The 26,486-nt window shown below is 35.6% G+C and overlaps 1 long non-coding RNA gene across 3 annotated transcripts in view; it reads left to right on the forward strand.

Annotated features, from left to right (window-relative positions):
• Window positions 1-26,486, forward strand: part of LOC143663552 (uncharacterized) — a 120,055-nt gene that overhangs the window by 19,389 nt on the left and 74,180 nt on the right. For 2 of the 3 annotated variants that reach the window (XR_013166028.1, XR_013166026.1), the window contains one exon: window positions 4,188-4,255. This is a non-coding gene — a long non-coding RNA (uncharacterized LOC143663552). Of the gene's footprint in view, window positions 1-4,187; window positions 4,256-5,445; window positions 5,502-5,614; window positions 5,788-26,486 lie in introns of those variants that run through there. The other variant, XR_013166027.1, reaches the window with a different exon arrangement.

Consider the following 26,486-nt stretch of genomic DNA (forward strand, 5'->3'; position numbering starts at 1 on the left):
TCTATTATCTTCATATGTTGTTGGAAAGTAGCTTCACTACCCAATCTTTTGACTCTGGTTTTGGAAATTTCTATTTAATTTATCCTTCTGCACTTCACCATTCTGCTTTTTTGCTATTTGTAAGCAGTTTGAACGAAAGGAGGGAAACTCTTGGAGCAAAGTAATTATGTTGAATTGCATGGTTGTATTAAACAGTACTAATTACAGTTCAATTAAATTTAATGTTCAAATAGAATTATTACTTATTTCAATAACAACAAATTCCAGTTGAAATGTAAGTGTGTGATTACTTTATATTGAAGAAAACAGATTAGCTCTGACTTGGTATAAATCAAATGTGACTAAAAGATATGGGGATTTCAATATGGTTCAGCCTTCTGACAATTAAGAATTGGCATGTTGGGCTTGCAGAAGTTTGATGAGTCATGTAAATTGACATTGGGGAAAGAGACTGACTTGTATTTTGGGGTATGCTAATTTTATATATGTATATGTAGATACATCTGTGTTGAAAAGATTTTATCTTATTAAATTCTCTCAGTCTAGAAAGTGGTCCTAAAAATAATATTAAAAATGTATCTGCAGTGAAGTATCACCCACAGTTTAGTAGTCCTCTGGCCACTAACAATTGCTAAATTGAACAAAATATAAAAAGCCATAGTTTTGAGGCATTGGACAATAAGAAAACTCACAGGGTGAACCATTTGTTTGCTACAGATCTCCATCTGTGGACAATTTCCAGGCTGCTACAGAGAAAGGCACTCAAGAGAGGTCCCACAAGGTAGAGGAACAGAGATCAAATATTGGGGCCATCAGGAATTTCTGGAGCATGACACAGGAGAGAAGGAGGGAAGACAATATGATAATATGAGGCTTACTAGAGGGAAGTTATTAACAAAGTTGTGAGTAGGAAATAAGGGACTTCTGGCTTAATCAGAGTGGAGACACTTATTCATACCAGTGCATCCAGTTGGCACACCAGGAAGTCAGAACTTTGGAGTAATGCCCATGACCCAGTACATGATCTACTCTAGGACCAGTTTAATAAAGCCTGAAAAAAACCCTGGGCAAATTCACAGGGGAAACAGAGTTTGGATATTGAGTCCTGCCAAGTTAGAGGGGCTGGTTGATACCTTGGACTGTCCACAGATCTGCCCTAACAAAGTCTAAAAGCAAATCTACTGAAGTTCAAGATGACTAGCAAGTAACTGAACTGCCTGTTGAATCAAATGTTGATTTTCTTCAGAGGAAAAAAATAAAAACTAGAGTCTGTGCAATGTATTAGTTATGGTTAAAATAATAAAGTTATTTAGACTTTAAGTGAATGAGAAACAAACAAACCAAACATTACAAAATGTGTTTATTTTAATGACTCTGAACTTCAATTCTTAATATAGTTAAAGCTATGTTGGATTTCATGTAACCTGCTAATGAAGTGTAATATTAGATCCCATTATCTCACAGACTGGTTATAGTTGTGTGGAGTCCTTTTGAAGTAAATTACATTTACTAAAGTTAAATTTTAGAGGGTATTTATTTTTTCTTAATTCCTAGTTCCTACAGATTTTATAGTTGCCCCCTTTGTGATAATGCTTTGGATAGAATGTCCGTAATTGAATTATCCATATTGAGATACAAGTTGGATGATGAAACATCTTAAAAATAATGTTCAGAACTCATTTTTAATATTATCAGAATGAAACACATCATAAAAGCAACAATTAGGGAAGATAAAATATGGTTATTTTTGGAAAACTAACTACTTAAATTACTGTTGAATATACATTATTCTGGAATCTTTTCTGCTCAGTGGCACATGATTACCTTTTCAATCTCTGGAATTTGCTGCTGATTTTTTGTCTTTAATTGAGTTGAATAAATAGCCAGAAAGTGCCATCAGGATTTATTTCATTAATCTGCTGCTTATTTAGAAGTACCCAAGAAAGAGACTTCTGATATCTCAAGAATGGAAAAATACATAACTTTGTTATAAAGAAGTTCCTAACTAAAAGGAAACTGATGCTTGGCTTCTCACCAAAATGTTCTTATCAAATAGATGCCCAATCTATGTGGACACCTTGAGTGATGGAAAGCCCAATTCCTCATGAGGAAACTCATTTCATATTTGGATGGCTCTGATGGTTATTAAATGCTTCCATGGTGAACAGGAATCTATGTGCCTGTTACTACAGCTACTGCTTACCATCCTTATCCTGACAATATTTGAATCACTATCATGGTAGTTTCAAATGCCCTCACTACATTGATTCTTTTCATAATTGGCCCATCATCCATCTGCATCTATCATCTCTAACTCCACTTGCACACTACATATGGGTGGTTTGGAGCGACGTACCCCAGAAAAAACATGTTCTTAAACTTAATCCATTCCTGTGAGTTGAAGCCCTTATAATTAAGTTCTTTTGATGAGGTCACTTCAGTTAAAGTGTGGCCCAACCTGAATCAGGGTATATCTTATCTTTATTTCTGGAGTCCTTTATAAGCAGAATAAAATTCAGAAAGAGAAAGCCATAGGCAACAGCTAGAAACTGGAAGCCAATGGAATCCAGAAGAGAGAGGAGAAGCCAAGAGAAGCTACTATGTGTATTGTCATGTGACAGAAAAGCCAAGGACCAAAGAACCCAACCAGCCAGTTCCAGAACCCCACAGTCTTCTTGGAGAGATCATAACCTTGCTGATGCCTTGATTTTGAACTTGTCCTAGCCTCAAAAGTGAGAGTCCATAAATTCCTATTGTTTAAGCCAACCGATAGTATGGTGCTTGATTTACCAGCCAGGAAACTAAAACACCATGTAAGAGAGACTTATTAGCTGACCAATTGGTTCTTAAATTTTCTTCTCTTTATCTCATACTTCATTAATTTATTTGCAAAAGTTATCATTGCAAATAACTTTGGTAACCAACTGCTTTAGATGAAGTGAATGATGATCACAGTTTTATTGGATTTCTAAATTTTCCCTTTGAAATATAAAGTCAAAGGTAACATAAACATAAACGACCATAATGATAGAAGCACTCAATCAGGTAGTCATAACTGATGCACCAATTAGAGTTTCTGCTTTTGCAATAGCGAGTAGTGAATGGATAATGAGTCATGAAAACTTTATTTGTAGAGAAATAACAATAATTGAAAGAAATAAAATGAATATATGAGCCAGTATTATGCTAAATCTGCCCCATTCTCATTCTCCCTTCCTCTTTCTCTCTCCCACTCTCTCTCTCTCTCTCTCCATAATTTAATTTAATTCAAGCAGCACAATATGTAAGCAATGTAATTTCAAAACAGGCAAACTAAGACTCTGAGGCTTTAAGTAATTTTCTCAGGCCAACAAAATCACTGTGTGGCATAGGCAGAAAATTAATGAAGGCTTATGCTTTCATTTGCAACATTTATTTAGTGCTTATCTTGGACTAGAGTCTATTTTAAGCAAAAAACATCATATTATGATAAGAAAAAATCATAAAGATGAATTTTATATGATCATGACTACAAAGAACTGATGGTATAAAAAGGGGACAAACAAAGAAGTTAAATGAAAAAATGAACAGTGAATAATTGCTAATAAATTTCCTGAAAGAGAAGAGAAACAGCCCACCCAATTTCTTAGCTGGAGGGGTCTAAGAAGAGATCACATTTTTAAAGAACACTTCAAGTTTGCGCTAGAGAATTTAGCTGCATGTGAAAGGACAATTTTAATTGCTTGGTGATCCTCAATATGTGGAATAATTTAATATACTTTTAATTTTTATTTTAAGTATTAAATAAATAGGATGCTTTAATTTTTCTTAATATGTGATTTATCTAAACCTTAATTTGGAAAATTAACCCATTTAAGTGGGAATCTTCCTCTATTATGAGGGAAGAGTAACAGATGGCTCATGATAATCGATAACACAAATCGTTTGAGGTTTTGGGTTTGCTTTTTCTATTTGTTTATTAAATGACTTTGAGAGAATTTGTTTGACATGAAATCAAAAGAGGTTTGTGGGAATTCTATTATCCATTTCGTGATAATGCATAATGAGCTACTGAAAGAAGGATTAGTTACCTCTGCAATTGAATAGTCAAAGACAAAGCATGTTTATTTTACTGTCAGGGAAAAGCATCAACTTAGATGTTCTCTGCATATTTTGACATTCCAAATGGTGTTTTTCTTTTTCCATAGATAACCTCTAAATGCTACATCACAAGCCCAGATTACACTTCATCTTTCTACTTTGGCATATATTTCTGGTAAGGAACATTTTCATGTATAACAAAAGCCCATTTGAGAAACTGCAGTCATTTGTTCCTATCTGTTTTCCAATCCATCCTTTAATCATCAACACGTTAGTCGGCCAATTATTTCCAGTGGGGGTGTTATTCTACTGCTTCTACGTATTGAAACAGTAGAAATGAATAAATGCTATATGGCAAATGGGAAATTAAAATTAAATGATAATTAGGTGTTTTCTAGGATACAGGAAAGAGAAAAACTTACCCCACACACACTAGGAAGGTTTCTGTGGACAGGTCTTTGGCAGCCCTTTCCAGATGGACTTCTAGCAGAAACAGTATGTAAGGTGGGTTTATCTCTATAGAACTGATCTTTGTTTAACTTCAGCAAAACCTGGAGTTTTGTTAGTCCAGATTGACCATTGGTGCCTACTCTCTGAATGTATTTACGTTAGCCTCTTGCCAATGAATCACCAGCATACAAGTCCTAAGGGAATATTATATAGCTGTTTCCCTGTTCAAGTTGCCAAGGATTTATAATGATGAACTTACTTATTTTTATAACAAAATTAAAATTGTCATAGAAAATGAGTCTAATAATGTCTATAATTATTAAGTTTAAAGATTATTTAGCATAAATGCTTTGGCAAAAGAAAGTATTGTACTGCTGCTTTTATACCTTTGACTTTGAAAAAGTGTTTCTCTAAAAGCCTCTTTATAAAAAAAAAATTAGGGAAAATAACAAATACTACCTGGATTTTGTAAGAATTAAATGAGAAAACCATGAAAGCACCAGTACAGTACCTTACACATGAGAAGACCTCCATCAATGCTTGACGTGAATTCACAAGAGAACTATACAACAATATACATTTTGATGTACTTTGGGATAAATTATTATGTTTTCATCCACTATTATTTTATTCCTTCTAGTTCTTTGTTGTTGCTACTTTTTAATGATACAAAATTACTTAATTTAAATATTTTAAGGTATGTAATAAGGCACTTGTCTGGAAAAACAAATGACATGTATATTTAGAAAACATCAAAACAAAAACTGATACCACAAGAGGTATTTTCATATTTTAAATGTGCTATAGAATTAACCATAACATTAATTCTGATCTTGTCAGACTCTTTAATCAATGATTTCCAGTTCCTGAGATAATATAGTAATCATAATTTTCTTCATATTATATTAACTCTAGATTCAATTGAAGAGTGTGGAATATTAAAAGTATGAGCACAAGGAATTCTACCAGGGGTAATGGATGGATCTCCTCTCTCCCCAACGTACACACACCCCACAGTTATTATCAACATCTATAGCTGTGAAGGCCTTAAAATATTTAACATATTATCTCATTTTGTTCTTAGATCAACTTTATGAATCGGTGCTATTATCCCCGTTTCAAAAAAGAGAGACACAAATCTAAGAGAGTTCAAGTCAATGGCCCAAGGTTGCATTAATGGAAATGTTATGAGGAGAACCCAGGGCTGTTTGATTTCAATGCCCATGCTCTTTTATCACTGCTAAAATTTAGACTTGATAAATGGATATCATATACAATTATATTTTCAAAATGTGTTTCATTTTCATTGCTTTGATTCTATTCACTATATACTGACATAGGATTGTAAATACATTCAATTGGTAATACAGGTAGAAGAGAAACAAAACATAATAACTTTAGTGCTTAGGATAGTAAATGCAAAAGTATAGCACATTAGAGATCAACATTACTTGTAATATATTAGTATTTCATAAATAAAATAAATTGCAACTGAAAAATTTTTTTTTAAAGAAAATAGGTCTACGTAAAAGAGTAGCGTTAATATTTGCTATTATTACCACAGATAAAGCTATTATCTCAGATAAAGCTAAATCTCTCTAGTATTTAGAATTGCATGTTATGGCCAAGATAATATAAAGTGAACTTTAGCTTAGATTATGTTGGCAAATGAAAATTGTAAAGAAAACTCAGAACCTTTAACTTACCAAACACAGAAAACCATTGTTAATGGAAATTCTCTTCTGTTCAGATGATTATTTAAATATAATGTCAAAGATTCCAGATTTTACAAACATGGATAAATGGAGTAGGTGATATTAGCATCATTAAAACTGGTTTTTGGTGATTTGATATTAAAAGTATTCTAGGAGCTTCTCTTGTTTTAATCAATGGAAGTGCAGACAAAAGGTGAATTAAGTGTGGTATTATTTTACCTAGTTTACATGTGATTAACCTTTAAAGAAGAAGATACTGGCTCACGTATCTGCTTTCAAATTAGCAGGCATTCATTTTTAAATAGAAGGAATTTCTTTGTTAGCAATGTGAATAGAATATATGTTTGATGTAAAATAATTTCTCCTGTGGCATTTAAAACTACAACTAAAAAATAGATCTTAAAAATATGAAAATAAAACATATGAACAAGAGTTTAGTTAAACAATTTCAGGATTTGAATAGTTTTGTCAGAAAAAGTAGAGGATGCCCAGTTAAGTTTGAATTTCAGATGAAGAATGAATAGTTTTTAGCATACTTTATCATATTTGTATTTGCTAAATTCAGCAATCATAAATACAAAGGCTTGTAGTTGAATACTAGTAAAGTCAATACATGCTCAGACCTGGTAAGCACAATTGCTTTTAATTTATTGTCATTGAAATTAATAGTTGTACCGCTTTATTCAGATTCTAATCACTCTATAATGAAGAGGAGAACTCAGTGTTTACATTGACATATGTCTTCCATTTACAATTGCATTTTTTAATTCTATACACAAAATTCAACAGATCTTCCTATGCTTATATTTTTTTTATTAACGGAAAGAAAGAAAAAAAAAGAAATTAACACAACATTTAGAAATCATACCATTCTACATATGCACTCAGTAATTCTTAACATCATCACATAGATGCATGATCATCGTTTCTTAGTACATTTGCATCGGTTTAGAGGAACTAGCAACACAACAGAAAAAGATATAAAATGTTAATATAGAGAAAAGAAATAAAAGTAGTAATATTAGTAAAAAAAAAAAAAAAACCCTATAGCTCAGATGCAGCTTCATTCAGTGTTTTAACATGATTACTTTACAACTAGGTATTATTGTGCTGTCCATTTTTGAGTTTTTGTATCTAGTCCTGTTGCACAGTCTGTATCCCTTCAGCTTCAATTACCCATTATCTTACCCTGTTTCTAACTCCTGCTGGACTCTGTTACCAATGACATATTTCAAGTTTATTCTCTAATGTCCGTTCACATCAGTGGGACCATACAGTATTTGTCTTTTAGTTTTGGCTGGACTCACTCAGCATAATATTCTCTAGGTCCATCCATGTTATTACATGCTTCATAAGTTTATCTTGTCTTAAAGCTGCATAATATTCCATTGTATGTAATTTTTAAATAAATAAACATTTAATAAAAATACATCCTCTGGAAGTAAGATACAATATTTTAGACCTAGACTTTACAGGATCTCATAAATCAGAGTAATATATTTGGCTATGTTATGGGATTTATTAGAAGACTTTATGAAAGGAATCCAGAATCTAATTTATGGCTAAAAACATCATGTTAGCCAAAATGATATTATCGAGGACAAGAAATAAAAGAAGGGCGGGCCGCGGTGGCTCAGCGGGCAAAGTGCTTGCCTGCTATGCCGGAGGACCTCGGTTCGATTCCCGGCCCCAGCCCATGTAACAAAAACGGAGAAACAGAATACAATAAAACAAGAAAATGTTTAAAAATGTTTCCCTTTCTTCCTTCCTTCCTTCCTTCCTTCTCTCTGTCTTTCCTTTAAAAAAAAAAAAAAAAAAAAAAAAAAAAAAGAAATAAAAGAAGTCTATTCCGGGCATGCAAGGATAGGTCAGTGGTAGAATTCTAGCCTGCCATGTGGGAGACTCCTGTTCAGTTCCAAGCCCATGCACTTCCCAAACAAACAAACAAGCAAACAAATAAAAAGCCAAGCAAAAAAAAATTCAGCAAATGGTGCTGCAATAAGGTGACACTTGCATGGGAAAAGAATGAAATGTGACCCCTACCATACAGACTCCAAAAAAAAAAAGTCTATTTCAATAATTTAGAAAAGATATGAGGGTGATTTCACCTGCAACAATAAAGAAGGTAAAGAAAAAATGGACTGAGTTTTGATGAGTTTGGGGTAGAATTTACTGATGGGCTGGATGCAGGGAATGAAGAAATAGGAAATCTCAAGCACAACTCCTAAATCTGGAATTTGAAAACTATGGTAGATGGAATGTGTGCATACATTTGAGATGTATTTTTGCCCTTTGATGCACAGGGATTTGTTTGTTTCAAGATGCATGTTCTATGGCAGAACTGGATTACCGCCCAGGCAGGAAGTATCAGTGAAGGGCACCTTGACAAAGATATGATGCTTGCCCATTCTAGATGGGGCCAATACAATGGTGCTTTAGTGTATACTGGATCTAGGAGCGGTCTCAAAGCTCAGGAGTATGCAACCCATATTGTCCCCAAAGCTCAAGAGTATGCAACTACATTGTCCCAGTGGCCTGGTAATGAAGCAGAAATGTAACACCGGTATGACTGGAGATGTTCCTGTTTGTATAGCTTGCCCTGCCTTACCAGTATAAGACAAGAGCAAGTACCATGACCACAGGAAAGTCAGGCTCAGTATCGAGGAAGGAATGAGTGGTGAGAAGGATGTGACCACTTTATTTCTTTCACTATCTCCAGACTTAGCATAATACATGGACTCAACCAGTAGTTAAGAACGTTGAATTAAATAAAATATCTTCCTACATATATTGGATCCAGAGTACTTTCTCCCTCTAACATGTTATGCTTTTAAAATAAGAATTTTATTATAGTCAGATTAAAATAAACTCAACAGTTGTCAGAGAGGTGATTTATAGTAAACTTAGTGGTTATTACCTGAACATGAGAAAATTAGCTATGTGAACTTCATTTCTACCCACAACAACTGTTAGCTTCATTGAATTGTTTGTTTACGTATCATCACATGTATATCTTAATTTAAATTAGCATCTTTCCATGTTACTTTAGACATTTTTAGAAATATCAAACCAAAGTATAGTATTGAAAGAAGTATGTATCTACAGAAGATTATCGTAAGCCAGGTAATTATAACTAATAGATCTCAGAAATGTTATATCTAGAATGTTATCTTGGCATGTGTTTCAGTTTGCTAATGCTGACAGCATGCAATATACCAGAAATGAATAAATCCATTTACAAGGAATTCATTAGGTTACAAATGGACCAATCAAAGGCCATGAAAATGTCCAAATCCAGACATGAAAAAGTGGATACCTTCACTCAAGAAAGGCCGATCGAATTTGGGTTTCTTTGTTACATGGGAAGGCACGTGGTAAAGTTTGCTGGCCATTCTCTCCTGAGTTGATATTTTTCCAAACCTTTTTTTATTGTATAATATAACATATATAAAAAGCAAAGAAATAAGAAAGCAACAGTTTTCAAAGCACTCTTCAGAAAGTTACAGGAGAGATCCCAGAGTTTGTCATGGACTACCATACAATCATCTTATATTTTTCCTTCTAGCTGCTCCAGAATATAGGAAGCTAGAGGGCTTAAATACTTTATCATCACAATAGACATTTTTTTCCTTCTTTTTTTTGTGAACAATAGCATATATACAAAAAAGCTATAAATGTCCAAGCACAGCACCACAATTAGTTGTAGAACATATTTCAGACTTGGCATGGGTTACAATTTCACAATTTTAGGTTTTTACTTCTAGCTGCTCTAAAATACTGGAGACTAAAAGACATGTCAATTTAATGATTCAGCATTCATATTCATTTGTTAAGTCCTATTTTCTCTGTATAACTCCACCATCATCTTTGATCTTTCCATACCATTGGGGTGGTTTTGGCTATGGCAATTCCAAATTTTTGATGTTGTAAGGGTCTGTCACTAATATGGGGTAGGGAGATGGAACTATCTGATGTTCTAGAAAGGCTGGGCTAGGTTTCAGAACTTATTTGGATCATGGACCCATCTGCACGTTGTAGTTCTGGCAAGTTACTCTAGTGCCTGGAATCCTTGTGGAATCTTATAAATTGCCTTAGGTGTTCTTTAGGATTGGCTGGAACAGTCCTGGTTGGAGGTTGGCAGGTTATGATAGGTAAAAGGTCTAACTGAAGCTTGCATAAGAGCAACCTCCAGAGTAGCCTCTTGATTCTATTTGAACTTTCTGTGTCACTGATACTTTATTAATTATACTTATTTTCCCCCATTTGGTCAGGATATAATTGTTGATCCCATGGTGTGAGGTCTGGATTCATCCCTGGGAGTCCTCTCCCACATTGGCAGGGAGACTTTCACCCCAGATGTCATGTCCCACGTAGAGGGGAGGGCAATGATCTCACTTGCAGAGCTGGGCCTGCAGAGATTGAGGCCACACCTGAACAACAACAGAGGTCCTCAAGAAATAACTCTTAGGCATACATAGTCTAAGCTTCTGTGCTACCTACACAAACTTCACAAGAGCAAGCCTCACAATAGAGGGCATGGCGCATTGATTTGGGTGTCCCCAAAGTTTGACACAGTATCAGGGGATTCCCTAATGGCAAGGTTTAAAAGTTCCATAGTCTCTCTCCCCTCCTCCAGAGGACCCTGCCAATATTTTCTGATTATCTGGTTAATATACTCTAGGATGTTTCCAGGTACCACAATAACCTATACAGGACTAAAGGACCGCCTTCTCATTCTGTACTCTTCTGTGTTTCAGTTGCTCAAATGAGCTGTACAGACAGGCTGAATTAGACTATGCACTACAGAAAATTTCAGTTCCATATCAAATAAACCTTTCTTCCACTGGTCTCAAAGAGTATGTGTGGTTCCAAAATATAGACACTGTTTTCCTTACCCCTATTCTGAATTACTCTAACTCCAACCTGTCTGGCCTCATTCCCATCTCTAAATATCAGGTTATGTATATATATATAACAGCCTCTCAGAATCCAGAAATAATAATCAACACTCCAGACTCAATGTGTCTGCTCCAAAAGCCTAAAATCTAGGCCCCTGTCTTCCCACAAGCACTTTCTAAAGGTGACCATACCATTGTTGTTTTTTAGTTTCTGGCTTATTTTGTTTCACCAATGTCCCACATGTTCGTTCACATCATTGCATGCCTCACGGCATTGTCCCTTCCTATAGCAGCACAGCCTTCGTTCATAAGTATGCAGCATCATCCACCACTCTACTTCTCTATCAGTGCATCCCTCAGCCACCTGCATTCATTAGGCATCATGTAGAGGGCCCAAAGTCCACAGTCCATCAACATTCTCAATTCTAGACAACTTCATTGATCCCAAGAGACAGAAAACCTATAAACACACCCTCACAAACAGGAGATCTAAACCTCCTCTTAACTCTTGTCCCACACTCCATTATTCACCTCTGCTGTTGCTGTCATAGTGCTGATGGTTTCCTGCTGACATAGCCCATAGCATGCAATGGCAGTTTTCCCCCTGTACCCTGGACTTAAACACTCTTTATACAAGAATCATATCTTTGAAGCAATTCTTACAAGAACACATTCATATTTCTAGTGTGAGTCAGTGGAACATGCAGGTGAATACAACCCCTTTCAATCTTGTTCTTCTTCGATATGGTACTATTACCTCTAGACCCACTGGAGAATCACCTTTGCATCTGTCTATTCCCTTACACTGGAGTTCAACCTCATTAGCTAATGGTTCACCCATCTCTATGATAGGTAACAAGGTCTAACATGGTCACCCATCTCTAGCTTCTCTAAGTCCCCTATATTCTGCATTATAAGTCTCTGATTATACCTTTATGCTGGTCATAAAAGTGGAATAATACAGTATTTGTCCTTTTGTGTCTGGTTACTTTCACTCAGCATTATATCCTCAAGGTTCATCCATCTTGTCATGTGCTTCATGATGTCATTTTGCCTTACTGCTGCATAATATTCCATCATATGTATATACCACATTTTGTTGATCCACTCTTCTGTTGTTGATGGGCATTTGGTTTGTTTCCATCTTTTGGCAATGGTGAATAATGCTGCTATGAACATTGATATGCAAATGTCTGTTTGTGTAGCTGCTTTCAGCTCTTCTGGGTATATCCAAAGTAGTGCTATTGCCTGGGTCATAGGGCAGCTCGATATTTAGTTTCCTAAGGAATTGCCAAACAGTCTTCCATAGTGCCTGCACCATTGTATATTCCCACCAGCAGTGCATAAGTGTCCCAGTTTCTCCACATCCTCTCCAACATTTATGGTTTCCTGATTGTTTAATAGCAGTCATTCTCATAGGTGTGAGGTTATATCTTATTGCAGTCTTGATCTGCATTTCCCTTATTGCCAATGAAAAGGAGCATCTCTTCATGTGCTTTTGAGCCATCTGTATTTCCTCTTTAGAAAAATACCTATTCATATCTTTAGCCCATTTATAATTAGATTGTTCTTTTGTTGTTGAGTTGTATGATTTCTTTGTATATATAGGAAATCAAACCTTTGTCTGATATGTGATTTCCAAATATTTTCTACCATTGAGTTGACTGCCTCTTCACTCTTTTGACAAAGTCATTTGAGGTAGAAGCATCTGATTTTGAGGAGTTACCATTTATCTATTTATTTCTTCTGTTGCTTGTGCTTTGGGTGTAAAGTTTAGGACACTTCCTCCTATTACTGGATCTTGAAGATGTTTCCCTATATTCTCTTCTAGAAAATTTATCATGCTAAATCTTATAGTTAGGTATTTGATCCATTTTGCATTAATTTTTGTGTAGGGTGTAAGATAGGGGTCTTCTTTCATTCTCTTGGCTATTGATATCCAGTTGTTCCATGCCCAAATATTGAAAAGACTATTCCATCCTAGTTCAGAGGATTTGGGGGCCTTAACAAAAATCAGTTGCCCATAGATTTGGTGGTCTATTTCTGCACTCTCAACTTGATTCCATTGGTCGATGTTTCTATGTTTGTGCCAGTACCATGATCACTGTGGCTTTATAATATGTTTTAAAGTCAGGGACTGTTAAGCCTCCCACTTCATTTTTCTTTTGTAAGATGCTTTTAGCTATTCAGGGTCTCTTTCCCTTCCAGATTAATTTGGTAGTTAGCTTTTTCAGATCTTCAAAGTAGGTTGTTGGCATTTTGATTGGTACTGTGTTGAATCTATAGATCAATTTGGGGAGAATTGACATCTTAACTATATTTAGCCTTCCTATCCATGATCAAGGAATGTTTTCCACCTACTTAGATCTCCTTTGATTTATTTTAGCAATGTTATGTAGTTTTCTGTGTACAAGTCCTTTACGTCCCTAGTTAAGTTAATTCCTAAGTATTTGATTCTTTTAATTGCTATTTTGAATGGAATATTTTCCTTAACTGACTCCTCAGCTAGGTCACTGCTTCTGTGTAGAAATGTTACTGATTTTTGCACATTAATTTTATATCCTGCCACCTCACTGAATTTGTTTATTAGCTCAAGTAACTTTTCTGTAGATTTCTCAGGATCTTCCAAATATAGTATCATATCATCTGCAAATAATGAGAGTTTTAATTCTTCCTTCCTTACCAATTTGGATGCCTTTTGTTTCTTTGCCCTGCCTGATTGCTCTAGCAAGAACTTCTAGCACAATGTTGAATAATGGTGGTGACAGTGGGCATCCTTGTCTTGAACCTGAGCTTAGCTTTCAGTCCATCTCCATCGAGTATGATGCTGGCTGTTAGTTTTTTATATATTTCCTTCATTGTATTGAGGTAGTTACCTTTGATTCCTATCTTTTGGAATACTTTTTATCAGAAAAAGATGTTGAATTTTGTTGAATGCTTTTTCAGCATCAATTGAGATGAGCATGTGATTTTTTTCCTTTCGATTTGTTAATGTGCTGTATAACATTAACTGATTTTCTTGTGTTGAACCATCCTTGCATTCCTGGTATAAACCCCACTTATTCATGGTGTCTAATTCTTTTAACATGTTGGATTCGATTTGACAATATTTTATTGAGAATTTTTGTGCCTATGTTCATTAGTAAGATTGGCTGTAGTCTTCCTTTCTTATAGCATCTTTACCCGGTTTTGGTATTAAAATGATATTAGCTTCATAAAATGAGTTAGGTAGAGTTCCTTTTTCCTCAATTTTTTGGAAAAGTTTGAGCAGGATTGGTGGTAGTTTTTTCTGTAATATTTGATAAAATTCCGCTGTGAAGCCATCTGGCCCTGGGCTTTTCTTTGTAGGAAGATTTTTGATGACTGATTGAATCTCTCTACTTGTGATTGGTTTGTTGAGATCTTCTATCTCTTCCTGAGTCAGGGTAGCTAGTTTGTGTGTCTCCAGAAATTTGTCCATTTCATCTAAGTTGTCTAGTTTGTTGGCGTACAGTTGTTCAGAGTATCCTCTTATGATTTATTTCTTCAGAGTCTGTGGCAACGCACCCCTTCTCATTTCTGATTTTGTTTATTTGCATCCTCTATCTTTTTTTCTTTGTCAGTCTTGCTAGTGGCCATCAATTTTATTGATTTTCTCAAAGAACCAACTTTTGGTTTTATTGATTCTTTCTCTTGTTCTTTTGTTCTCCCCTTCATTTATCTCTCATTAATGTTTGTTATTTCTCTTCTCCTATTGCGTTAGGGTTAGTCTGCCATTCTTTCCCAAGTTCCTCCAGATTTGCTGTTGCATCCTCCATTTTTACTCTGTCTTGTGTTTTAATATAAGCAATAAATTTAAGGCAATAAATTTCCCTCTCAGCACAGCCTTTGCTGCATCCCGTAAGTTCTCATAAGTTGTATTCTCATTTTCATTCATCTCCAGATAGCTGCTGATTTCTCTAGCAATTTCTTCTTCGACCCATTGGTTGTTTAAGAGTGTGTTATTTAATCTCCATATATCTTTGAATGTTCTCATTCTTTGGTGGTTATTGAGATCCAGCTTCATCCCATTGTGATCAGAGAAAGTACTTTGAATAATTACAATATTTTTAAATTTATAAAGACCTGTTTTGTGCCCCAGCATATTCTCTATCCTGAAAAATGTTCCATGAGCACTAGAGAAGAATGTATATCCTTGTGCTTTGGGGTGCAATGACCTATATATGTCTGTTAGTACTAGCTCATTTGTCAAGTTATTTAACTTCTCTATTTCCTTGTTGACCTTTTGTCTTGTTGTTCTATCTGTAGAGGAGAGTGGTGTATTGAAGTCTCCTACTATTATTGTTGAAACATTTATCGCTCCCTTCAGTTTTGCCAATGTCTGTTTAATGTACTTTGGAGTACTTTGATCAGGGGCATAAACATTTATGATTGTTATATCTTCTTGGTGAATTGACCCTTAAATTAGTATATTGTGTCCTTCTTTGTCTCTTATGATGTCTTTACATTTAAAGTCCATTTTGTCCAATATTAGTATAGCTACTCCTGCTTTCTTTTGGTTATAACTTGCATGGAAGATCTTTTCCCATCCTTTCACTTTCAATCTATTTGTATCTTTGTGTCTAAAATGAGTCTCTTGTAAGCAGTATATAGCTGGATTATGTTTCTTAATTCATTCCGGCAATCTGTATATTTTAATTGGTTAAGTTTAGTCCATTAACTTTCAAAGTTATTCGTGAAAAGGTGTTTCTTGATTCCACCATCTTATCTTTTTTATTTTATTTTATTTGTAAGATCTATATATTCTTCTGCCTCTTTCTCTTTACATTACCCTTAGTGGTACTCTTCAATTCTGTGCCCTCCTCCAGACCTCCCTCTCCTATCTTTTTTTTCCTCAACTGACAGAATTCCTTTTATTATTTCTTGTGGGGCCAGTCTCCTGTTGACAAATTGTTTCAGGACTTCTTTGTCTGTGAAAACTTTATTCTCTCCCTCAATTTTAAAGGACAATTTGCTGGGTACAGAATTCTTGGCTGGAAGTCTTTTTCTTTTAGGATCCTGAACATATGATACCACTGCCTTCTCTCCTCCAGGGTGCTAGTTGAGCAGTCTGAGCTCAGTCTCATTTGATTTCCCTTGCATATAGATGATTCTTTTTCTCTTGCCACTTTCAGGATTTTCAGCTTCTCTTCAACATTTGACAGACTGATTAGTATGTGCCTTAGGGAAGACCTGTTTGGCTTTATTCTGTTTGGAATTCTTTGGGTTTCTTTGGGTTGTGTATTTATGAGGGTTGGGAAGTTTTCCCCCATTATATCCTCAACTACTCTTCCTAGCCCTTTATTCCTCTCTTTTCCTTCTGGGACACCAATGATTCTTATATTTGTGCGTTTTGTCTATCGTTTCCCTGGGTTCCCATTCAATTTTTTCCATCTTTTTTACCATTTGCTGTTTTGAGTCTTTGAAGCCAAATACCCTGTCCTCTGTATCACTTATTCTTTCTTCTGTCTCTTCAAATCTGGTGTTGTGTACCTCTAGTATGTCCTTTATTTGGTCAGCTGAGTCTTTAATTTCTGTGATTTCTGCTATTTTTCTATTTATTCTTTCAAATCCCTCTTTGTGCTCTTCTACTGTTTTCTTAATCTCCTTTATGTCATTTGCTATCCTGCTTATTTTATCAAGTAGAGTTGTATGAACATTTTTGATTAGTTGTTCCAACATCTGTGTCTCCTCGGGTGTTTTAATTTGGTCATTAAGTAGGGTTGTTTCTGTCTGCATTGTGATATGCTTAGTGATCTTCTGCGGTCTTCGTCACATGTAGATATCTTGATTAATTTAATTTAGGAGTTGATTTCTTTCAGTAATATTAGGTCTTCTGTTTGCAGAATGGTTGTACAGCATGGAGCATGGCATGGGGTGGAGCACTCAGTACAGTGATTTGTTTTAGGGCAGGTATGGGTGCAGGTTGGGGATGTCACACTGATGCTTGTGAACGTGGGTACCTAGTGGCCAAGGAGGATGTAGCTGTGCAGGTGCACTGGTCTGAGGGATGTAACCCTGGTGTGCACTGGTCTAAGACATGGGGCCCTTTGTGTGCGTGCATAGAGCTGTGGCAGCAGGTCAGCGTTACACCTTTGTGGATTGGAGGCAGATGTGACCCAACTGTGCAGGTTGGCACTTTCTCAGAGCTGGGAAGTGAGGCTGAGGGCTCTGTGCATGTGTGGTTCTAGGACTGCTATAATATGCAGTTCCCAGAGATGAAAGAAGTGATTGGAGGCCTGAGTGCATGCATGGGCCTGGGTGTGCTGTAAACAGATGTGCTGAGCTCAGGGAAGGCAGGGTGAGGCTGTGCGACACTTTGGGCCAGGGATGGGAAGGGTGGGAGGGTGATGGGGTGGTGGGGGGAGCGGGGGGAGCCTGGGTATGGAGGTTAGTGTTTGCAACCTTCGTATGCTGGTAACAACTGGCTGCAGGGAACAGAGACGGGGAGGTAGTGCCTGGAGGGGTGTAGGAGAGGTGGGTTGGGCTGCACTTGGGGTAGGAGTGTGGGGCAGGTACATGCACTGGGGGCTGGTGGGGTGGGGGCACCTGGAGCGTGGGGAATGGTGGGTGAGGGGGTTCAGGTGCATGGGATGTGGGGGTGAGTTTCCAGTCGTGGGGCTGTCAGTGAGTGTAGTGCACCCAAGGAACGCAGCCTGGCTTGCATCCTGATCCCATGCACCATCCGTGCACTCCTGCAGGCTCTGCCGCTATGTGCTTCCCTGCCAGGCTTCAGCTTTCTGCTTATCAATTCCTCGGCCTCTGTAACCAGCTGAGTTGGTTTCAAAATGACTCTTTCAGCTCCTGTGTGTCCATCTGATTTTTGCTGGGAGCATTTTCTTACTTTCAAGCATCTGTGCTGTCTCAGAACTGTCTTCCTCTTAAAGGACTCAGGTAAAGGATTAAGACCCATCTTGAATGGGTGGGGTCACATCTCCATGAAAACAACCTAATCAAAAGGTCTTACCCAACAATAGATCTGCCCCCCACAAGATTGGATTAGAAGAACATGGCTTTTCTAGGATGCATAACAGTTTCAAATCAGCACAGTATGCTATGCAAGATCATAATTTAAATACTGAATATCTGTCAAAAGCTTCTGGATGACTCTCAATACAGCAGTTTAACTTCTAACAATGTGCAGTTCAATTGAGGGAATAAAACGGCACTCCATGTTTAACCAAAGGGAAATGGAGGCAAAGCTTCAGAATTGCTGATGTGCTTTGGGAATATGTTGTGAATTTTAAAGGAAGAAGGCAAAACCCAGAATATAGTGTAGGAAATAAAATTTTTCACTGTGAAATCTAAAGTATTTTAGAAGACTCAGTTTAAGAGTTTGAATAAAATTAAATTCAAATGTTATTGTGATACTAGATATATTTTACATTGCAGTCAAAGATGCTTCATTGTTGTTTTGGGAAATTTTATAAAGTTATACTTGGTATGTTTCTATTGGTATTGCCTGACAATTATTTCTGATATCTATAAATATTATTTTTTTTAAATGATATATTCTAAAAATCCTATAATTCAAAGAAGAAGGGTAATTATGGAGTTGACTACATCTAATGCCAGATCCCTGTGTAATTTGAGCCAAGGGACTTTTGTCTCTGACTCCTGGTTTCTGCATCCATTCTTTTCTAGATGCCTCATTTCATAGATGGATTTAAAGCAAGTGAATACAATTAGTGAACTCCAAAACTTTTAATACATCATACAATTAGAAAACAGCCTCTGAGTAGCTACTTAACACATATTTCTAGTTTTTAATATTATAATAGTAGCTAGAAAGCAGCATCACTTTATCGTTGACATTTATTTGATGTAGTAACCTAAGCTATAATAATAAAAAATGGTTTCCATGGGATTCAATAGAGTGATTTTTCTTTTAAATTAAAAAGATAGTCTGTAAACCTTTTTTAAAAAAAAATTTAGAGAAGTTGTCGGTTAACAGAAAAGTCATACAGGCAATATAGAGCTTCCATATACCCCCTTCACAAATGCAGTTTCTCTATTATTAACACTTTGTATTAGTGTGGTAGTTTTGTTACAATAGATGAAACAGTATTATTCTTATTTGACTATTAACTATAGTCCATAATTCGCAGTAGGGTTTAAACCCTTCTTATTTTTCCTAAAATGGAACTTTAGCTAAGCAGCTTATTTTCTCTTTTTTGCTGCCTTTCTCATTTTATGTATTTGAAGATTGTCCTCAAACTAATATTCATTAAAAGCATGATATCGAAAGCTGCATAGTGATCTATTGCATAGATGTGCTAGACCATGTATAAGTATTCTCCTAGTTTTGGATATTTACACTACTTTAATTTTTACTATTTAAAGTTGCAATTAATATCACTACCCATTTTGGTATGTGTGCCAATTCCTTAAGAAATTAACATGAATGCAATTACTGTATTAAAATATATGAACAGTTATAGACACAATACAAGCTAGAAAATTTCCAAAAGAATGTTTGTTGGAATTTGCATTCCCACCAATAGTATTTCAGGGGCCTCTTTTAAGGTACCCTGGACAAAAAGTGAGACTACATTTAAAACATCACTAGGGTAGCTTGAGTTATGTACACCAGAAAAAAATATGTTCTTAATCTTAATCTTACTCCTTTTGGTATGAGCCCTTTATAAATAGGACCATTTGAAGAAATTATTTTTAGTTAAGCTGTAGTCAACAGAATCAGGCTGGGTCTTAATCCTATTCCCAGAGTATTTATGCAGAGAAAGAAACCAGAAGCCAGAGTTAGGAAGCTCTGTGGAGGCGTCAGAGACTGGACATCATAGGGAACTGGAAGAAAAAGGAAGGGACATCAGCATGGCAGAAGAAACCAAGGAGCTCCAAGTATTGCTGGTAACAGTGCAATGAAGAAGCAAACCTTCTAGCATCCTGAAACCATGAGCCAATAAATTCCTGTAGTTGAGACAAAGCATTGCATGGTAATTTTCATAGCAGTTGGGAAACTAAGACAATTGTGTGATTATATATTAATTGAGTTATCTTAGACACACTGGTGGTTTTAAGTTGCATGCACACCAGAAAAACATGTTCTTAAATTGAATCCATCTCTGTAGGTACAAACCCATTGAAAGTAAGACATTGTGAGGAGGTTACTTTAGTTAAGAAAGTGTGGCCCACCTCAAACAGGATGGGTCTTAATCTTATTACTGGAGTCATTTATAAGTGGAGTGAAATTAAAACAGATGGACTGCAAAAACCACAAGAAGCAAGACACTGAAATGGAACTCAGAAGAGAAGGAAGAGACCAGAGATGCCAGCATACCCCTTGCCATGTGACAGGGGGACGTAGACTCACCATCAGCCAGCCCCAGGATGCCAAAGTCTTCAGGAAAAACATATCAGTTGAAGACGTCCTAACTTGGACATTTTTCAGCCTCCAAACCATGAGTTAGAAAATTCACAAAAATTCACAATGTTTAAGCCAGCCCATTGCATGACATCTGCTTGAGCAGACTGGGAAACTAAAACACATACCATTAACAATATCTATTTTTTTTTTCTTGTTGGTAAAGTGGAGTGTGCATTACTTACCCCACAGAGTTATTATGAGCATTACTTGATATAATATGAGCAATAAATCATATTACTGCTTTTGCCAATGTATGTTTCTTTTCTTGTGTGATTTAATCTCATTTAAGGTTTTCACCACCACCCTTTCACTGTGCTGATGACTCCAAGTCATTGGAATTCCTCAATTATATCTTAAAAATTGCCCCTGAATATTTTATCCCCGGAATATTTTATCCTGTGTTTCCACTGCCATGTGAAACTGCACAAACCCAAAATCTAACCTCTTCATTTTTTCTTCATCCCTAAATTGTTTCTGTTTAAAGCTAAACACCAAAGTTAAATTCCCAGTCATTATACAAACCTTAAAACTCTCTTTAAGTTGTCCTCTGATTACAACTAATGCATATTCTATTACTCACTATTTATGCTTTATCTTTTGAAATGTCTCATATATACAACTTCCTGTAGAGATTTTTGCCACCAGTGTTACCCAGGCTTTCATGGTCTCATGTTTGGATACAGCAATACTTTCCTACCTAGTTTCTATAAATCATTCCATTCAAATTTATTTATAGTTTCCATTTATTTATAAAGTTTTATCCGAAACAAAACTATGTGCATTATTGTAAGCCACAGATAAAATTAAACTACAAGAAAAGAGTAAGGGAAAGTGTGAAATAATAAACAGTCTGGGTAGTTACTCTTTTTTTGTTGTTTTTTAGAAAATCTAGGCTAAAGGAGGCTTTTAGATATAAAACAACTCAGCTTTAAGCTATCTCCTAGTCTCAAACATGTTACAATCACTCTACACACAGCTTCAGGACAGAAAACTGTCAGAAATGTATAAGTAATATTTCTTTAAGCTACTTCTTTCATTGTGCTGCTACCCAGAGGAAAAAAAATTCAACGACTTTCCTTTATCCTACCACAGAAAGTATAAATTACTTTTCCTGATTTTGAGAGTCTTAAATTTGATTTCATACAGTGTAACTAACAGTTTCCCACATACAGCCAATACTTTAATCTTGCCAATTATCTTATAAGATTGCCATAAAATGTCATTCTTCCTTTTGCATGATTTGTCATTTACTCTGGAATTCCTTTCACCTTCTCTTTCGTTTTCTACCTTTCAAATCTCAATATATTTCTGGGTTCTTGTTAAGCACCCATGCATCTGCAAAAATTTCCTGACTCTTCCAGCTCCCATTTATTTGTTCCTCCTATTCATCATTTATTTTTGAGGGTCTATTACAAGACAGTCCATAATCTAACTTTGGATATATAATAGCAGCAATACAAACATAGTTCCGCTCTCTTGATAACATATTATATTGAGGAAGAAATATACAAATTCAAAATATAAAAACAATAATGAGCCATATTTAGAAACTTAAATTAAAAGGTTGGAGTAGTATCATACCTTATAACAGTTAGACCAAAACTAGTTTTTTTTTTTTGATGGGTGCAGGCATTGGGAATCGAACCTGGGTCTCCAGCATGGCAGGTGAGAACTCTGTCTGCTGAGCCACCATGGCCCCCTAAACTAGTTTTAAGGGCCAGATACACTTTTCATAAAGACACTGAATTTTTTTTTTAATAGGATTGACTTCTGGGTTGAGGTGTTAAACAACTTTAGTGTCTCTTATGGCATACAGACCCAGTCCTGAGCATGTAATAAATGCTTCATAAATACTTATTTATAATTTGTTTATATTATGAAAAGAAAATTCCATATACTTCTGTTTTTATTTGCATCGAAGCTAAAAAGGCTTTTAATTTTCTACCATTTCAGGTGAAAGTATTATTACTGCTTCCAAAGGATTATCTTCCATTAGTTAAATTTGTGAAACCTCCACATTTAAAATGATAGTTCCCAGAGGAATGCATTATGCAGACTGAGAATTGCACTTTAAAATGGAAGGCACAGCCTGATGCCCTTGAAGGACGGAGGTGCAGACATCAGAAATGCAGAGTACACACCTCCGTTTAATTTGGATCAATTAAGATACTAGGAGAATGATAAAGGTGATATTTGTGAAGACAGAGGCACAAGCTGGTTTATGGGTGACCAGAATGCATAAGTTGGAAAATGAGTATCTCTCTTAGTAGGAAACAACAAAGTTTGAAATTACAAAATTAAAAGAAATAGATGAGAGCAAAATGAAATACGGAATTGAGTTAGTAGGCAGAGAATGTAGAGAGTCTCAGGGGTGACAAGAAAAATAGATGGAAGAAACAATTGACATGGTTAAAGAATACTATGCTAAATCAAACAAAGATTGTACTATTTCTAAGAATGTAATACCTTACATGAAAGAGTACACTCTGTTAGGATATAGCTTTTGTTAATTTAAATTATGTAGAACTATAATTATGATATACTATTCAAATTATTTATGTCTGCTTTTGAAAAAGTAAGCACATTTTATAAATTCATTACAAAATATTAACTCATTGGAAACAATAAAAAAAGTGTTTCATGATTAATATTGGAATAGCCAAGTGTAGAAATGGAAAAAGAATAAATTTTGGTATTGAAACAAATTAAAAAACAATTGTAACAATCTCACTAGATATTACTGGAAACAATGAACTATATGTATTCATTGAAATTGTGTCAGATTGTGAATTATAGGTAAAGTTTGTTCTGTCTTTGAAGAAGTAAGGATTTTTACGTATATCAGGATTCATTTAAAATGAATTATTAAGATTTTAAAATTTGGGGACAGCAATGAAATGTGTATATATACCTAGAATATATAAAGAAATATCACAGGTCAAAAATAAGAAGATAACTTTTAAAATAGGCAAAGAATATGATAGACATTTCTCCGAAAAATATACCCAAAGGGCCAATATGCTCATGAAATGATCCTCAACATTATTAGCCATCAGGAAAATGTAAATGAAAATGACAATAAGCAGGGGTGACATCATCAAGATGGCAGCACAAGAGATACCCTGGAATGTTTCCCGTTACGAGATAACTCATAAAAGGGCAGATTCAACTCTCTTGGGTGAGAATGACACAGCAAATGTTCAATTGAGGGTGCATAAATCCACTTCATAAAGGCAGAACAGCTGCGAGGTAGACTTGACAGTGTGGACCCCTCCCCCATACCTGAATCCTTTCAGTTTTGGTCCAGCCACTCATTGCTCTGCCTAGAGCCACCCTTGACAGTGGCATGAACCCAGGTGGGTTCCAGTGATTAATGTATGCACAGGTTCAAAGCAACCTCCTGGAAATCAGAGGTACTTTTCACAAGCAGCACAAACTCCCAGCCTGGACTCTAATTGCTGTTACATATAAGGAGAAAAATGGGTAGCTTTGAACACTGACCCTATTTGGCTTCTTTGGTTGGGATCTCCTAATGTGGAGGTTACTATAGGCTGAAAAGCCACCCAGAAAGGGGAAGCTGAGCCTCTGCATGGCAATGCACTCAGGGCTAAAGCTGCAGTGAAAAAGAAGCTCAAAGTGTGGATGAGGAGTTGTGCAAATCATAGCTGCTGGCAGCAGGTAGGAGGGGGGTTGCACACAGAGAGAAGAGCCCAGGACTCTGGGTGTCATTCCCTCCTGGGGGAGAAACAAGTACAAGCCCAGTGTAAGAGGTAGCTGTGGTAAAAGTAAAAGTGTTAACCATACGCTGCTCTAAAGGTTCAGTATAAACTGGACCATGTATTGAGGAAGAACCTAACAAACAGCCAATCTACTCTAAAACTTTAAGCAAGACAGAGAAGCTGACTTCCAGAGTTAACAAATCAAAATAATCAAATGCCTAGAAATCAACAAAAGATCACAAGTCAAAGAAACAGGAAGAGATGGTTCATTCAAGGAAACAAATTCAAACAACGGAGGAAGCACGGATGTTGGATCAACAAATCAAAGATGTTAGGTCAAATCTCCTAAGTCAGTTCAATAAGCTAAATGTAGAACTAAAGGATTTCAACAAACTCATGGGTTCACAAAAAGCTTAATGGTATACCACTTTACATACTCTAGGATGGCTAAATTAAAAAAAAGTAGAATAATAGCACATTGGCAAGGATATAGAGAAATTGGAACTCTCATACTCTGCTGGTAGAAATGTCAAATGTTGCAGCCATATAAGGAAATAGTCTGGCAGCTTCTCAAACTATTAAATCATAAGACGCAGAAATTCCACTCCTAGGGATGTATCTAACAGAAATGATAACATACGCCCATGCAAAACTTGCACACAAAAGTTCATAACGGCAGGATTATGAACCACAATAGCTAAAAGTGGAAATAACCCAAATATCCATCAATGGATGAATGGAAAAAAAGATATATGTCCATAAAATGGAATATTACTCAGCCAAAAAAAGGAACACGGTACTGATTCTGTGCTACAACATGGATGAACCTTGAAAACCACATGCTAAGTGAAAGAAGCCATTTAAAAAGGAACATATATTGTAGGATTCCATTTATATGAAATGTCCAGAATAAGTAAATCAATAGAGACAGAAAGTACGTTAGTGCTTGCATAGGGGTGGCGAGAATGGGGAAGCTTATGGGTGTCAGCTAAGTGTTGCAGAGTGTCAGTACAAGGTAATGAAAGTGTTCTAAAATTGATTATGATGATGAATGCACAATTGTAGCCATTGAATGGTACATGTTAGTGTGTAAATTTCATAGTATGTTAATTAAATTTCAACAAAGCTATGTAAAAAATGTGTTAATGGATGAATGTTACACTGACTTGCTCTTGTGAATCTTCAAAATTATATTCTATCATAATTTGAGGTAAGAAAGTGCATTTTAAACTGTACTTTTCACATAATGTAGTAGAAAACAGGAATTGCTAAATGACCAATGATCTTATTACTCTAAAAAGAAGGATACAATTAAAATGACTCTGTAGTAGCCTGGTTAGTTTAATCATAAGCAGAATAAGAAATGCCAAGTTCAAGCAGTATTTCAGACTGAATGAAATAATGCAGTTTGTAAAGATTCTTGTGAAGTTCTCTATACCCGGGAAAATTGTAGTTCAGTATATATATACATATTTTTTTTTTGCTCCAGATTTAGGCAATTCCAATTTCTCTTGAAATTCCTTAATTTGGCATTTCAAGCACACACAGACCATAAGAATAATATTGCACTAAAATAAATTGACAGTTTTGCATGTAGTTTTCTAGCAGCTTTGATTCTGTTTTTTTTAAAAATTAATACATTTTGAATTTGCAGATTTCAGCTATTAGTATCTAACGATTTTCAGTTAAAAAAGGATAATGCTTCTGCTGTGGAGGATAATGATCATTTTCAAGGTGGTTTTTAGATTTTTATTTGCCTTTAATTTGTTAAGTGAAAAATGTAGGATCTTTTTTAAGCGTTTAGTATAACATTTCCCTTCAATTGTGAATCAGTTTAATAACGCAGTGAACATGTGCCTTTATAACCTTGAGTCACTTACAGTCTGATTTTTTTTAATTGAATTTTTCTCAGCATGTGATTAGGACTTCTTTAAGATACCAAACACACACCAGTCTTCTTCATTTCATAGTTGGGTAATTCTGTTATTGGTAACTTTCCCTGGAGATAATTACCATGTTATTAGTAACCATACAGATATATTGGAATAAACATTTACCACGTGGTCTGTATGTTTCTTTTTTGTCACTTCCCTAGTCTGTTTTTGTTCGATGTGAAAGTTTTATATTTGACATCAATTCCTTCAGGAGTTACCTATATTTTGAACATAGGTTTGAACAGTTAAAATTATTTGTTAACATATTCTAGCATTAATCAGACTTG

The sequence above is a fragment of the Tamandua tetradactyla genome, chromosome 19 (assembly GCF_023851605.1).
Source record: "Tamandua tetradactyla isolate mTamTet1 chromosome 19, mTamTet1.pri, whole genome shotgun sequence".
Taxonomy (NCBI): domain Eukaryota; kingdom Metazoa; phylum Chordata; class Mammalia; order Pilosa; family Myrmecophagidae; genus Tamandua; species Tamandua tetradactyla.